This window comes from Pinus tabuliformis, chromosome 3_2 (genome assembly GCF_031772625.1).
Source record: "Pinus tabuliformis cultivar Carrire ecotype Pingquan chromosome 3_2, CPIR1, whole genome shotgun sequence".
Classification (NCBI taxonomy): domain Eukaryota; kingdom Viridiplantae; phylum Streptophyta; class Pinopsida; order Pinales; family Pinaceae; genus Pinus; species Pinus tabuliformis.
The window spans coordinates 371,937,843-371,951,381 of NC_142302.1; the positions used below are offsets into that span (position 1 = coordinate 371,937,843).

The following is a 13,539-nucleotide window of genomic DNA, read 5'->3' on the forward strand; positions in this document are numbered from 1 at the left end:
ATATGCAGTACATACTGTAGATTGAGAATATAGTCAGACCATGGGTGATTTGCCCGCGAGATAGCAAAAAGACAAAAGAGAAATGAGAACCAGATTGTCTACTAGTATCCTATAGACTGAATATATCTGCTTGCTGGAGACCCATCAGATTTATAGACAGCAGAAAAAAAACAAAATAGCTTCCCACGGACATGATTTTGTTGGATAAAGACGAAACATACCAGTGCTGTCAACAACTATATGCCGGGCATTTTGAAAGGCTGTGGAAAGTATGTAATGGAGTAAACAGAGATGCTCAGGTTCCACATACCTCGAGAGGATTGCAAACCTTTTTTTGAAAGTTTGTCCGCCTCCACATTATGCAAGCGCTTGATGTGTGATATAGGAAAACGAGATGGTTTCCAAAGAGCTGCAATTCTGTTCATCCATCCCATGAGAGAGTCATTTTTGATAGAAAGTTTTCCAATGACGTGCTCTATAATGACTTTTGAGTCACCATAGATATGTATTGAGTCAATCTCCAAAAAGGTGCAGAAGATGAGAAGTCCATGGAGAGCCATTGCCTCAGCTCGGTTGCTCGTTCCCATTCCACCATTCCAGTAGATATAGTACTGCATATCCTTTGCCATGTGTAAATAAACTCCGCAACCACATACGCCTTCTTTTGATGCTCCATCGAAGTGTGCCCAAGGATTGGAGAACTGGATTGTTGCTGATATGTGTTGAGATCTTGTTTGGTGGGGAAAATCTAGAAGAATTGTTGAATAAAAAGGAATAATTTTGTCATAAATGTGTCCAAAATCCTCCTTTCCATTTTCAAAAATTCTTTTGTTTCTCCACTTCCAGACAAACCAGAAAACTAAAAGAGGGATAGGTCTCCATTCGGTTTTCTGGGAGCTCCACCATTGAAGGGCATCCATTATAGAGGAGTGCGCAATGACAACAAAACCGAAATGTGTTGCCAGCCGATTCCAAAGAATCCGTGTTTTATGACAGTTGAGAAAAATATGGAAATTGTCTTCCGCTTCTGCAAAAAAAATTGAGCATATGGTTGGCCCGTGCCAGTTTCTTTTCTGCAAATTAGTCCAAGTAAGATTTCTATCATGAAATGCTAGCCATGCAAATAGTGTGATTTTGAGAGGAACACCAGTTTTCCAAAAGGACTTGGGGAAAATTCTTCGAGAATCATCCATAAAATTTTCCATCATGGAGAGGTATATATCCTTGACTAGTACATTGGACTTTCCTTCCTTAATCTGCAGGACAATGCTGTCATTTTCCTCTGATTTGTAAAAACCCGCGAGTTTCATATCCCATAAAGTCTTATTCCATAAATCAGTTAGAGTATCATCAAGACCCAGCTCTATGGCCGATTTCCAAATAGGAACAGATCCCTGCCATCCATGTAAGACTTGTGACCAATAGAACAGGCCTTTCTGATGTAGAGACATGATGAGTTGTTAGGGGAAAGGGGAATCTGTCTGTACTCCAAGATAGGATCAAAGCCAATTAATATGTTGTTGCCAGTATGTAATTTCCATATCAGTCTCTTAAGGAAGAATTGAGATACCTTTTTAAAGCTTCTCCATATGGCCGAACCTTGACATGAACCAAGCAATATGTTCTTGTACCAAAAAGAGATGTCTTTGTTCCCGAGATACTTTATTTTCATAGCAGTGCTCCAAAGGCTGTCTCCAAAGACAGCTCTCCACAGTGATTTACAAAGAAGGGCCATGCCGAAACTGCGAAGATGCATGATATTTTCTCTTTTCTTTAACTCCTCCCCAGATGAAGTTGGCCATCAGATTGTTCAATTTTTTTATTATAGCAGAAGGTAAGTAATATAGTTGCGCCCAATAGACTGATAATCGGGTCAGGACAGATTGGGAGAGAATCATCCTGCCCGCCAAAGATAAACATCTATATTCCCATCCCAAAATCAACTTATAAAATTTGTTGATGATCCATGACCAGTCGGATATGGTATAAGCCGTGGGCTTTAGGGTGAAACCAAGATATTTCATACCCTCCTTGATAGAAATAGCCTGTATTCTGTACAGCTGAGAAATATATTCCATATCATTCATATACATGTTCCATAATGGAATGAAGATTTTCCTTCATTTATACATAAACCTGTTGCTTTTTGGAAGGAAACTAAAATTTCGTGCAAAATAAGCCAAAACTTTCTACAGAGCATAGCAAAGAGTAGGATATCATCCACGAAGAGGTTGTGAGAGAAATAGCATCCCCTGGAAACATAAAGCGGACCAATGCTCCCCATATCCACAACCTTTTTTAGATGAAGACTTAGAGTATCCATAATTAATATGAATAACAGGGGGGACAAGGAGCAGCCCTATCGAAGACCTCTTTCTGCCGAGAAGAAAGTAGAAGGACTTCCGTTTATAAGTATGGCAAAGTTTACTCCTTCCACACATACCATTATCCATTTTGTACACTAGTCATTTAGCCCGATCTTTATGAGAAGACACCTCAGGTAGCTCCAATCTATGCAGTCGTAAGCTCTCCTGAGATCTATTTTAAGGATGGCCGCTGCTAATTTTTTTGTGTGCAAGGAGTGTAGTGCTTCTTGAGCTATAGCCACCACATCTATAATATTCCTGCCATTCATAAAACCATGTTGTTCCTTTGAGAGATAAAGAGAAAGCTTTCCACGGATTCTTTCTGCAATTATTTTTGAGATGATTTTATATACAGTATTGCATAAAGAAATAGGTCTGTAATCTGCAAAAGATGAAGAGACCCTTTTTTTTGGAATCAATGCTATGTAGGTAGAAGTAATGATATGATTAATCTTGTCGCTTTTTCTGGTTTCTTCCACCATTCCTATTATTTCATTTTTCATCATATCAAAGAAGTGTATGAAAATATCAATGGTCCAACTGTCAGGACTAGGGCATTTGTCTTTTTTGAAAGTTTTCATGATAGTTAATAATTCATCCTCCGTTACAGCTGCAAAAATTCTTTCATTATCTTCTTCATCGAACATAGATGGAAAAGGATCAATGCCCCACATAATGTCATTTATCTCTCTGGTGTCCTCCTCTTTATATGCCATTTGAAAGTGTTTTACTGCTTTCTTTGATATCTCCTCCTGTATGTACATTGTTCTGCCATCCTCACACTTGATGTTCCATATAGAATTGGTATCTCTCCTTTTGTTTGCGAAACGGTGGAAAAACTTCGTGTTTTTGTCACCTTCCTTTAGCCAAGTTGCTCGGCTCTTTAAGCGCCAAGTCCTTTCTTCAATGGTTAATAGCTGCTATTTTTTTTTCTCCAGTTTCCAAGGTCGGGCACGAGTACTCTAAGATAGGGGGTGGGCTGACATACTATTTGCTATGCATTCTAATTCTTTTTTAACTTCTTGTAGTTCCAGATGATTGGACTGTTTTTTTTGAAACTGCCATTCTTTAACTTTTGCCCTCAGACGCTCCATCTTAACAGTCAATTTTTATGACAGGGAGCTACTAGGATTCACGTCATTGGAATGCCAAGATTCACAGACAATGTTGTTGAACGTTACATCTTCAAGCCATATCCTGTTGAATTTGAAGGGATAGTTCCTCCGTGGTTGTTGTTCATAACATTGCAGTGTAATCGGTCGGTGATCCGAAATAAAAACAGGGAGGATATGGGAGTTCGGGATACCAAGTTTTTCCATTAAATTTGCATGCATAATGAACCTGTCCAATCTTTTTGCTATGTAAGCTTCACCCGATCTTCCGTTGTCCCAAGTGGGAGATAGAGATTTTGGACACACGTCTACAAAATTATATTGTAACATCGCTTCTCTAATTTTTTTCGCCAACCGGGTCTATCTTTTCCCCCCTACCCCAAATCTCATCAGGTCCCATAGTACAGTTAAGATCCCCTGCAATGATAAGCGACTCGATCTCCATAATACCTGATGAAAGGAAACCATTCCAATATGCTGCTCTCTCTTTATAGGGTGCATATACATTTAAAATATGATAACAGTCTGCACAGCCCCTCTGTTTAGCAATAACCAAGATTCCCCCTAGACATCGGAACGTGGTTGTAGTAATCCATCTCGGGTCCCATAAGACTGCCAAGCCTCCCGAGAGATCAGCCGCTTCTGTAGCTGCCATATACCAGGTAGGCAGCATGCGCCTAAAAAAAGAAATAGAGTCCTGTCTATCGTGCATTGTCTCCTGAATTAAGATCATCCTGTAAGAAGAAGACAGAAATAAATCCTTTAGAGCTAGAAATTTCGGGTCAGCTCTAGGACCCCTTATGTTGATAGAAAGAAAGTTCATCATCTTGCATTCTCTTCGGGCAAGCTTGCTCTAAGAGGCCCGCATTCAGGAAGGCTGGCAATGGGAATGTCAACTGAGGAATCCATGAAGTTAATATTTGAGATACCCTTTCTCCCCCTGAAATGCCTACTTCCCTTGTTGTTTTTTCGACGAACAGTGATGTTCCTCACCGAATTGGGACTGATGGTAGGGGAAGTTGACATTCGAGGTTTATCAATGGTGAGGGGCAGCAGGCTAAGAGACTCCCTCTGTAGAAGCATATCCAGATCGCTGCCCAGTGCGTTTGTGGGGGATGGGATTGGAGATGACCGGGGAGAGATCGAGATCAGTGGCGCTTTTCCCTTTGAGGATTTATGGGAAACAATCGGGGGGTGGGGAGTGATGGTAGAAGGGGATAGAATATGAGTTACATGACCCGATCGAGTAGGGGAAGAAGAGGATGACGAGATATTGAGCAAGATTGTGTTTTCCTTCGGGATGGGTGAAGGCGAGATGATGGGGATATCCGGAGATAGTTGGGGAGGATGGGGTTGAGAGGGAAAGACATTGGAAACCGAGTTGAGTAAGTTTCCCATCGAATTGGATCTCGAAAAGATTGTGGAGGAGGATTTATGATTTCTGGGGGATAAGAAAGGGCGGAGGAAAGGCTCCCCTAACCAAAACGGGGAGGAGGAAATATGGAGAGGCCAAGCTGGGGAAATTTTAGTGATTGGGGAGCTTCTGTAATAAAAAAACTTTTCATCATCCTCGGAACCAGACAGTGTGGTCTTGACCTGGTAGTTTTGATACACCCTGTGATCTTTTTGTCTCGTCTTTGCTTTTGTTTGCCGCGGACATTTGTGCTTGAGGTGTCCCGTTTTATGACATAGGGAGCACCTGAAGGGGACTCCCCAGTGATCTAGCCTTTGACAGGTAGATAAAGCTCCCCAGAACAGATCAATGTGCTCCAGAAATCCACCCCTGTAATCTTTTTCTACCAGGATCCAGGCGACCCTTTTATCATTTGCTCCCAGGCACCTAGGATCGACATAGACAAACTTTCCGATAGCATTCCAAATACATGCTAAAGATTCTCTTGTCCACAGTTCAATCGGGAGAGCTGGCAATTTGACCCAAATGTAATTATTGTGAGGGGTATTTCTCAACGGGTCAAAACCATGGGAATTTCCAAACGATATAGAGGTCCTTCATTTTCTGAAAATGAAAGCTATACCAGTCTTTCATTAGACGGACAATGGTAGGGGTGTACCCTATGAGCGACCGCCACCTAGCTCCTAGCCATTTCCTAATTTGGACGTCGTTCATTTCGGGGAAATGCCATTTCCCAATTAGTGCGCGGGATTGTAAGCTTTCAATACGGTCCTTCAGCTTGATCCCGTCTAAACATACAGCAGCCGGGGGAGGGGTGATCTTGGCAGGACACCTTGTTGAGGAATCTGCAAGTGGGCTACCAGCTTGGAGTGTCGGCAGGATGATTTTGTTGTTCCGAAGTGTAAATCCTCTGCCTCCATGGCAGCTTTTACCAAAACTGACGTGTCAGATTCCACTTGGAGTAACTCCATCACTTCAGTCAGAGGAAATCCTCCAACCCACAAGGGAAATCGGATATAGGAGTAAATGAGGCACTGGGAAAAGGACAGAAATTCAAAAGGACTAGATTTTCTAACCTCCCCGCGATACAATCATCCTCACAGAGCATGGAGAAAATACTCCTCATTTATATCGAGAGGATAAATGGCTGGACAGCAAATCCAGGTATTTATAGAAGGAGGCAAGGCTGTGATAAACGGCCAAAAATAGTCATATAAGAGGGGCTAGCTGTCAGTACATAAGAGTACGAGAGTCTCCAGAGAAATTTATGCCCATTAAGGAAGTTGCCTAACTAGGCCGAGGGTAGGAAGAAAGGACAAAGAAGGAGTTAATACAGAGATAGAAGCTACCAGAAACCGCAAAGCCGGAAAATGGTTGGAAAAATCAGTTCGACAACACGAAAAACCCAATCAACCGAGAAGGAGATGACAGTAAGTACGAGGATACCCCTGGGCAAATGATACAGCAACAACAGGCCTAAAAAATTCACCACCAAGGGCCAATTTTAAAACGACAATCAGTACAAGACCTAGAAATAGTAACGAAGTTCCAGAAGGAATTCAAAGGATTCCAAGACCATTGGAAAAAAAATGACCAGCTCATGGGAATTGAGATATAATATTACTATTAAATCACAGAAAGTCGTTCCAATCTCTATAAATTCATCAGAGATTATATTCCCGTTCTTCCCTTAAGCTAAGACATGAACATTCCAGGATAAGGAAGCGAGAAAAGAAGACGAGCGATCCTTTAACTCCAGTGAGTTCAGACAAAACTCTACGATTATCTTCTATAAATCTACCTTCCATCTAACAAAAAAAATACAGGAGGTTCAGAACAATGAAAAACTGACCTTTACCGAGCCGAGGCCGGGGGAAGTATATCGCAGAAGAAACAGCAAAAACCGAACCCGAAGATTTTGAAGCAGGTGTGCAATCGCCGGAGAGAAAACAGTATTAAAAGAAGTCCAGTAGGGTCTAAGAAAACAGAAAGACTCCCCTTGCCAGGGGGAGCCTTGCTAAGGCTAGTCGAAAAAGCTGTCACAGGCGGAAGAAGATAGGCTATATTGGAATTTACAGGTGAGATGAGCAAGAGCAAGACACGGGACAGCCATGCAAGACTCCACGTTCAGAAATCTCGGTAAAGTGAGAGGGGCGAACGTGGCAAGAGACAAAGATTGTATGCAAAAAGCCTATAGAAAATGCATATTATCATATCGCACCTGATAGTAGATAGTTCCAGCTATAGGCATGGCACATGGCATCCTGACGAGAGAGATCTTCTGTGGTTGGTTGCCATCATCGCGATCTTCCACTCGGCTCGGCTCGACACCAGAGTTGTTCCCATTTTGATCGATCACTTACTCTTTAATATTTTATTATGATTAATTGCCATGTTTTAGAATTTTTTTTTTGAACCGATGAGTCTTGTTTAACGATACTAATTTTTACTGGTTAAGATTCGTCATTGGAAAAAATATTATAGCATCTGTAATATTTTATATGGGTGTAGTCTCTGGAGGTCATAATTTAGTTTTGATGGTGAATTTTTAGTTTGAATCTGGAGAAAAATATTTCAATTTTTTTACTGGGAAGGCGTTTAAATAGATTTAGATTCAGCACTATTAACAATTCTCAAAGCACTCAAAATACGGAAGCTGGATAGTTGCATTTTTCGAAAATTTCATCATATCAGAATTTCTATTATTTTGAAGGGAAAATTGTGACCTATTTACCTTACTAATTTTATATTTGCCAACTTTGTTTAGCCGTGAAGGGAAGCATTTTGCATACTGTTTTTGGCTGCTTTGATGCAGAGAGAGACATTCTGCAGATTGTTTTGTTTACGGGGAAATAGTTGTTTTGATTTAGATGTACCTTTACAGCATTATGCTTTCTGAATTGTAGGTTGCTCGCAGGTAGGTTTTGTGCAGGGAGGGCTGTATCCACTCAGCTAATAATCGATGAAGCAGAAGAGAGTTATGTAGGCAGCTAAGGAATCAATTTAAGGCAAGGAGGAAGAGGAGTTAAAAGAATTTTCCTTCGGGTTCTGTTTTCAGTCTTCTTAGTCCACAGTTCGGTTCTTTCATCAGATTTGAGCTACGTTGATTTTAGTTCACATTTGTTGTTTTAGAGTTCACATTTGGGTTATTTCTCTGCCAGCAGATGCCGTTTTTTTTTCTCCTCGAGGAAAACAGGTACTGGGATGTTTCGTGTATATATATATATATATTTTTTTCCTATTCACATTTATAAATAAAAAAAAGTAATGTTTTGAATATAATATATATATATGATATTATATATATATATATATAATTTTTTGCTATTCACATTCACTAAATAAAAAGAAAAAAGAAAGTTAGATTGAATATATTGGTTTTAAATCAAGGAATCAAAAGAATTATATAGTTTAATAATTGTGAAGTAGGTTGTGCGCGAAGTTTTAATATTAAATATTAATATTGTTCAATTTATAGTTATTTATTAAAAAAAATCTTTCAAAATAAAGATGGAGAAATATTGGAAAATATTTGAAAATAATAATAATAATAATAATAATAATAATAATATATTAATATTATATTTTTCCTAATATTTATATCTTAACGAGAAGATGTAATATTTTATTAAAATGTTTTTGTAATATTTCATTATATTTACTTAAAAAAATATTAATTTAAAAATAATATTGAAAAATATAAAAAAATTCATTTTATAATTTTTTTTACTCCTAATAATATGAACATTGTTAGAAAAATAATTCTCATTTTCAAAAAATCACATCAATTTATTATTATAATTTATAGTAATTATAATATATATTAAAAGTTACTCCATTTTTATACACAATTTCATCTATACATAAATTTCAACAAGTCTTGAAATTTAAAAATTTCTAGGAATTTAATTTCACAATTATATATTAAAAGAAATATAATCTCTCCTTTTTTGAATAGCCATTTTTATAATTATAAATTACAATACAAGCTTTTCATTAGTATCCAGTAACTTTGGACAAAAAATCTCTATTATTAACAAAATATTCAATTTTAATATATATATATATATATATATATATATTAGTTTTTCATATATATATAAAATTTAAAATAAACATTAAAAATATATGGAAAAACATATCTCCTTGTTAGCCTAATGATCATCTTCAAACTTCTTGCCCACAATGTTCATCTTGTGAAATTTCGTGTTGATCCTCTACCAAAAAAGTAACTCTAAATTTTTATAGTTTAATAATATGAAATATTTAGATAAATTCTTTCCGATTAATCACATCATGAGTATGAATCACAAAAGCCTAAAATCAAGCAATATGAAAAATGATTAATGAATATAACAACCCACCTCCCTATTGTGTGGTGCAAGTGGAAAGATTCATAAATTACGTTTTTCTCACCCAATAAATTTTGGTATCATCATATTAACTTGACATATGTATAAGTCTCCTTGTTACTTACTTTATATTGATACATATTTATATTTTCTTATTTTTATTTTCCAAATTATTAACTAATAAAATAGATAAAGCATTCAAATGAGACAGTTATCTCATATCACAATAGAACACCATACTCATGGACATAAACATTGATTTTATATGTTAATTGAAAGTCAAGAAACACCTTTAAAAAAAAAAAAAACATTTCAATCAATAACGTCATAAATTTATTACGAGGAAACGTGGAGGACTAAGAAGAAAAAACCATCTTTTAAAATGATACAATATTTAGATTATTACAGTGAACTCAAATAATTTCTCATCTCTCTTGATTTTAAATACTCACATATATGTCAATCTAATACTCACATTTTTAGTTGATAGCTAAATAATGACTCTTGGACTCTTAATGGTTTATGATACAATATTTGGGTTATTACAGTGAATTCAAATCATTTCTCATCTCTCTTGATTTTAAATACTTACATATATGTCAGTTTAATACTCACATTTTTAGTTGATAGCTAAATAATGGTTCTTGGGCTCTTAATCAAACCAAGATGTTATAGAGGGCAAATTTTAAATATTCACATATATGTCAATCTAATACTCACATTTTTTGTCGATATCTAAATAATGGCTCTTGTGTTCTTAACGAAACCAACATGTTGTATAGGGCACATTGGGTGATATCAGGTTAGCAAAGGGTTCGCCTCTCACGTTTGAGATACAATATAATTGCATGGTAAAGGTTGTAGAGTGGAGGAGATTTGGGCGTTTTAAAAAATTCATAGAAACCATTATACAATGTTACAATGACGAAAATGTTTGATGAAGTTGGTTAAGGGTCATCCCTCTCATAGACCTGTTGACGGTGTTGAACCCACCAACATGTCAGGGGATCTTCCTGGTAAGAAGTGCCAACTAGACCTCAGACCATTTAGTGTAGGAGTCCGAGTAGTGGGTCGTACGGCATCACTTTTACCATGATTGTGCCCAGAGGCAAGCAGGATGTCCTTGTTGGTAGAAAGTTTGTGACCAGTGTGACAAGCAAAGGAAGTTCAATGAAGGATTCTAACACATGGAGGGTTGAATAAGTGCACCCCTTGAAAACTTGTGGAAACATGCGGATTGGAAGGAACACATGAGAAACGATACATCACCAAGGATAAGGCAGGTGAACCAACAATCCAAAGTGATGGTTAAACCAACAACACACCTCAACAAGATTCGTACATACATATATAGAAAGAGTCCATAAGTACATGCGTAAGAAAACAATACATATATCGTTAGTGTAACCAAGACAACTAAAATACAACAACAACATATGCATGAAACGTGTTGGAATTTTTATATTAGGAAACTGAAAGCTCCAATCATACATGCAACCATGACCAATCACTAGTTCTAACAACAAAATGTTACAGTCGTTGCCGCCTACTCCTCCAAAGAGATATACTAGCTCTGCACCATGGAGAATTCAAGGCTCATTACAGTATAGTACAAGCTTTCTCTAAGATACACCTATAGGAAGCTTGGATCCCAAAAGCCTGTATAATGATTTATGAGGTTCTATAAATATAAAAGGGTGGGGTGACCCTTGACAGTCCCCTTTGTGACTCTTCACCTACCCTCATGACTCTTCAACTACTACATGACTGTTACATTTGACCATCGACACTTGGTCTTTCACTTTTACAAGATGTTACATTACAATCTACACATGTACCCATGTGAGACAAAATAGGTTTGAGAAAGTCACGCAAGCTATCACTGAGACACAAAAAACTATGGGAAGACCAACTGTTTGACATCCTCACAATGATCGATGGTGGTGAATTGATGCCAAGCTTCATAGTTCGTGATGGTGTTCGCGTGCTCTATGGTGACATCTTGCTAAAAGCGAACTCTCACCTTCGTTGAATTCAGGTACATTGATCTGGCCCCTCTCTCCTACTCGTGTGTTAACATGCGCATCATAGTCTTGAGTGTTACCGGACCAACAACATACTTATGCATAGTGTTTTTGCTGATCTCCAACTCTGCGTTGGTGGCTATATGCATCAACTTATCAAAGTACATGTCTAGCTCTGTTCGGACTTGGTTCTTTGATTTCACCTCAATGACTATGCTAATAGATGGGATCACATGCATGCACACAATGACATCCATGCTTCTAAATACCCATGCATTCAAGGCCCACAAACTAGTGATGAGCTACGAGACTTCCTCATAGTTTCAGATCTGACTCCAGATGCGTGCCTTCAACTCTACCACCCTTGAGTTCATTATCTTTGGCAAATGAAATGGGGTTCCTTTGTATCTCATTGTCCATGTCTACATGCAGTCAACAACAGTGTGCATATTTGACAAGATGTGTGCGCTCCTAGCATAGTGCTGCTGTGAACCGTTGAGATGGATAACTCCCTTATGCACGATGCCAAATCTAGGATACAACATCTGCATGATTGTTTTGAGGGACGATACTTCATCCAATATCACTCTCTTCAACTTTATTGTGACGGATGATGTAACGTCCTCTCCTCTGTACTTTGCCACTTGTAATTCCTTGGACATGCAATCGTTCCTGTTATCAAGAGTCAAACACTCAATCTGGTGGGATCACCATGTGCTTTGGTAGCATCAACCAATGCTGCTAGATGCTTGTGCAAATTTGATATGATCACTCATTCTGCAAACTGTGTAGGAGATGTGTGGACATTCGGAGTAGGCACTCTGCACGATTACACAACTCTGTGTTGCGACTTGTCGAAAGATATGTTGTGCATCTCTACTTCAGGATTGTCTTTAAGGATCTTTATGTCTCCTTGATCGCTTGGGACTAGCTCTGTCTCAGGATCTAGTGAATCCAGTGGGGTAACCTCTTGGTTATGAGGCATGAGGTCTGTATTTTGATCTAACTTTGGCTGTAACATGTCCGCATCCATCTGCTCTAGCATCAGTTCAATCTCTTGAGCTAAGTCCTGCTCCTGCGACTGCTCACCCTATATACTTTCTGTCAGCTGCTCAGATGAGTCTACAACTTGTATGGGTGCAGTTTCTACAATCTGTGCATGTTGCACCTCCTATTGTGTCTATCCTTGCTCAACTTCCTTTTGTCTTCTATGTGACTCCTATTCTTCCTGGAGTTGCTACTTCAGCTCCTGCAATTCCTTCGTTGTTTATCTCTTTTCCTTTGTGCATTCTTCTTGTCGTGTTGTTGCATCTTAGCATCAATCTCCAAAGCTGCTTTCGTCACAAGTGGGTTTGGTTTGAAGTTGCGGCTTTGTTCTGCATCTGTGTTGTCGACAACCTTTCTCTTGCCTTTGTCGTGCATAGGCATGTTACCCTCTGCTGCTGCTGATGATGGTGCTCTCTTAGATGCTTCTTCGATCTGCTTTTCTAACCATTCCAAAACTATGCAGACCATTCATTGAGACTGGAGAAGCTGTGATAGTGTCTTGATGGGTCTTCCTCAGGCCAATGACATGCATCGTGGATCCACGAAAATTTCACTCCCGTACGGTGGTCATTTACAAAGCAATGTAGGTCATACGGGTTAAGACTTCTGGTGCTGAAAGTGAATCTTTTGAACTCCTCCATCTCGGGATTGACATGCTTGAGATTCTATATCTCGTATAATCTGATCCACAAAGGAAGAGTGGGCCAAGGTTCCTTCTTCTTCCTGTGCAGTTTAGTTGACAACCCTATCGAGATGTGATATGAAACTTCTTGCATAACGAGCTTGTCCATGGAAAACTTCGATAAAACATGCAGAGGCTTCCCTGCATTGTACATCTATATGAAGGTGCCAAGTGGTGAGGCATACCAATCTACTATGTCAATCAATGCCTCCATCGCTACCTCCGACATGCAAGGTGGATATTGCTCAAATATCATTTTGTACACCGGGGTGACAAAGTGAACTCACAATTGTGTGATTACTCCATTGGAAGATGCATTCGGAGAACAATCTACAATAAGTGTGCACAGAGGTTTCTAAAGGAGTCCATGCCCAGTTCAAACCTTAGAACTTCTGTTGGTCACAGATTGAATCTAGTATATAAGCGGACATGTATATCTCTGCTTTTTGACCTTTTGGCAGATGTCAAGCTCCTATCACCTGTTCCTTCAACGTGAGAGCCAATGTGTCAGACCACTTGCATGGCCTTCCTTTGCTGGATAG

The 13,539-nt window shown here is 38.6% G+C and overlaps 1 long non-coding RNA gene across 1 annotated transcript in view; it reads right to left on the bottom strand.

Annotated features, from left to right (window-relative positions):
• The window catches only part of LOC149180966 (uncharacterized), a 45,213-nt gene extending 38,290 nt beyond the window's left edge, over window positions 1–6,923 (bottom strand). Inside the window, exon 1 of the long non-coding RNA XR_016257506.1 lies at window positions 6,745–6,923. This is a non-coding gene — a long non-coding RNA (uncharacterized LOC149180966). The remainder of the gene's footprint in view (window positions 1–6,744) is intronic.
• Window positions 6,924–13,539: the final 6,616 nt, after the last annotated feature.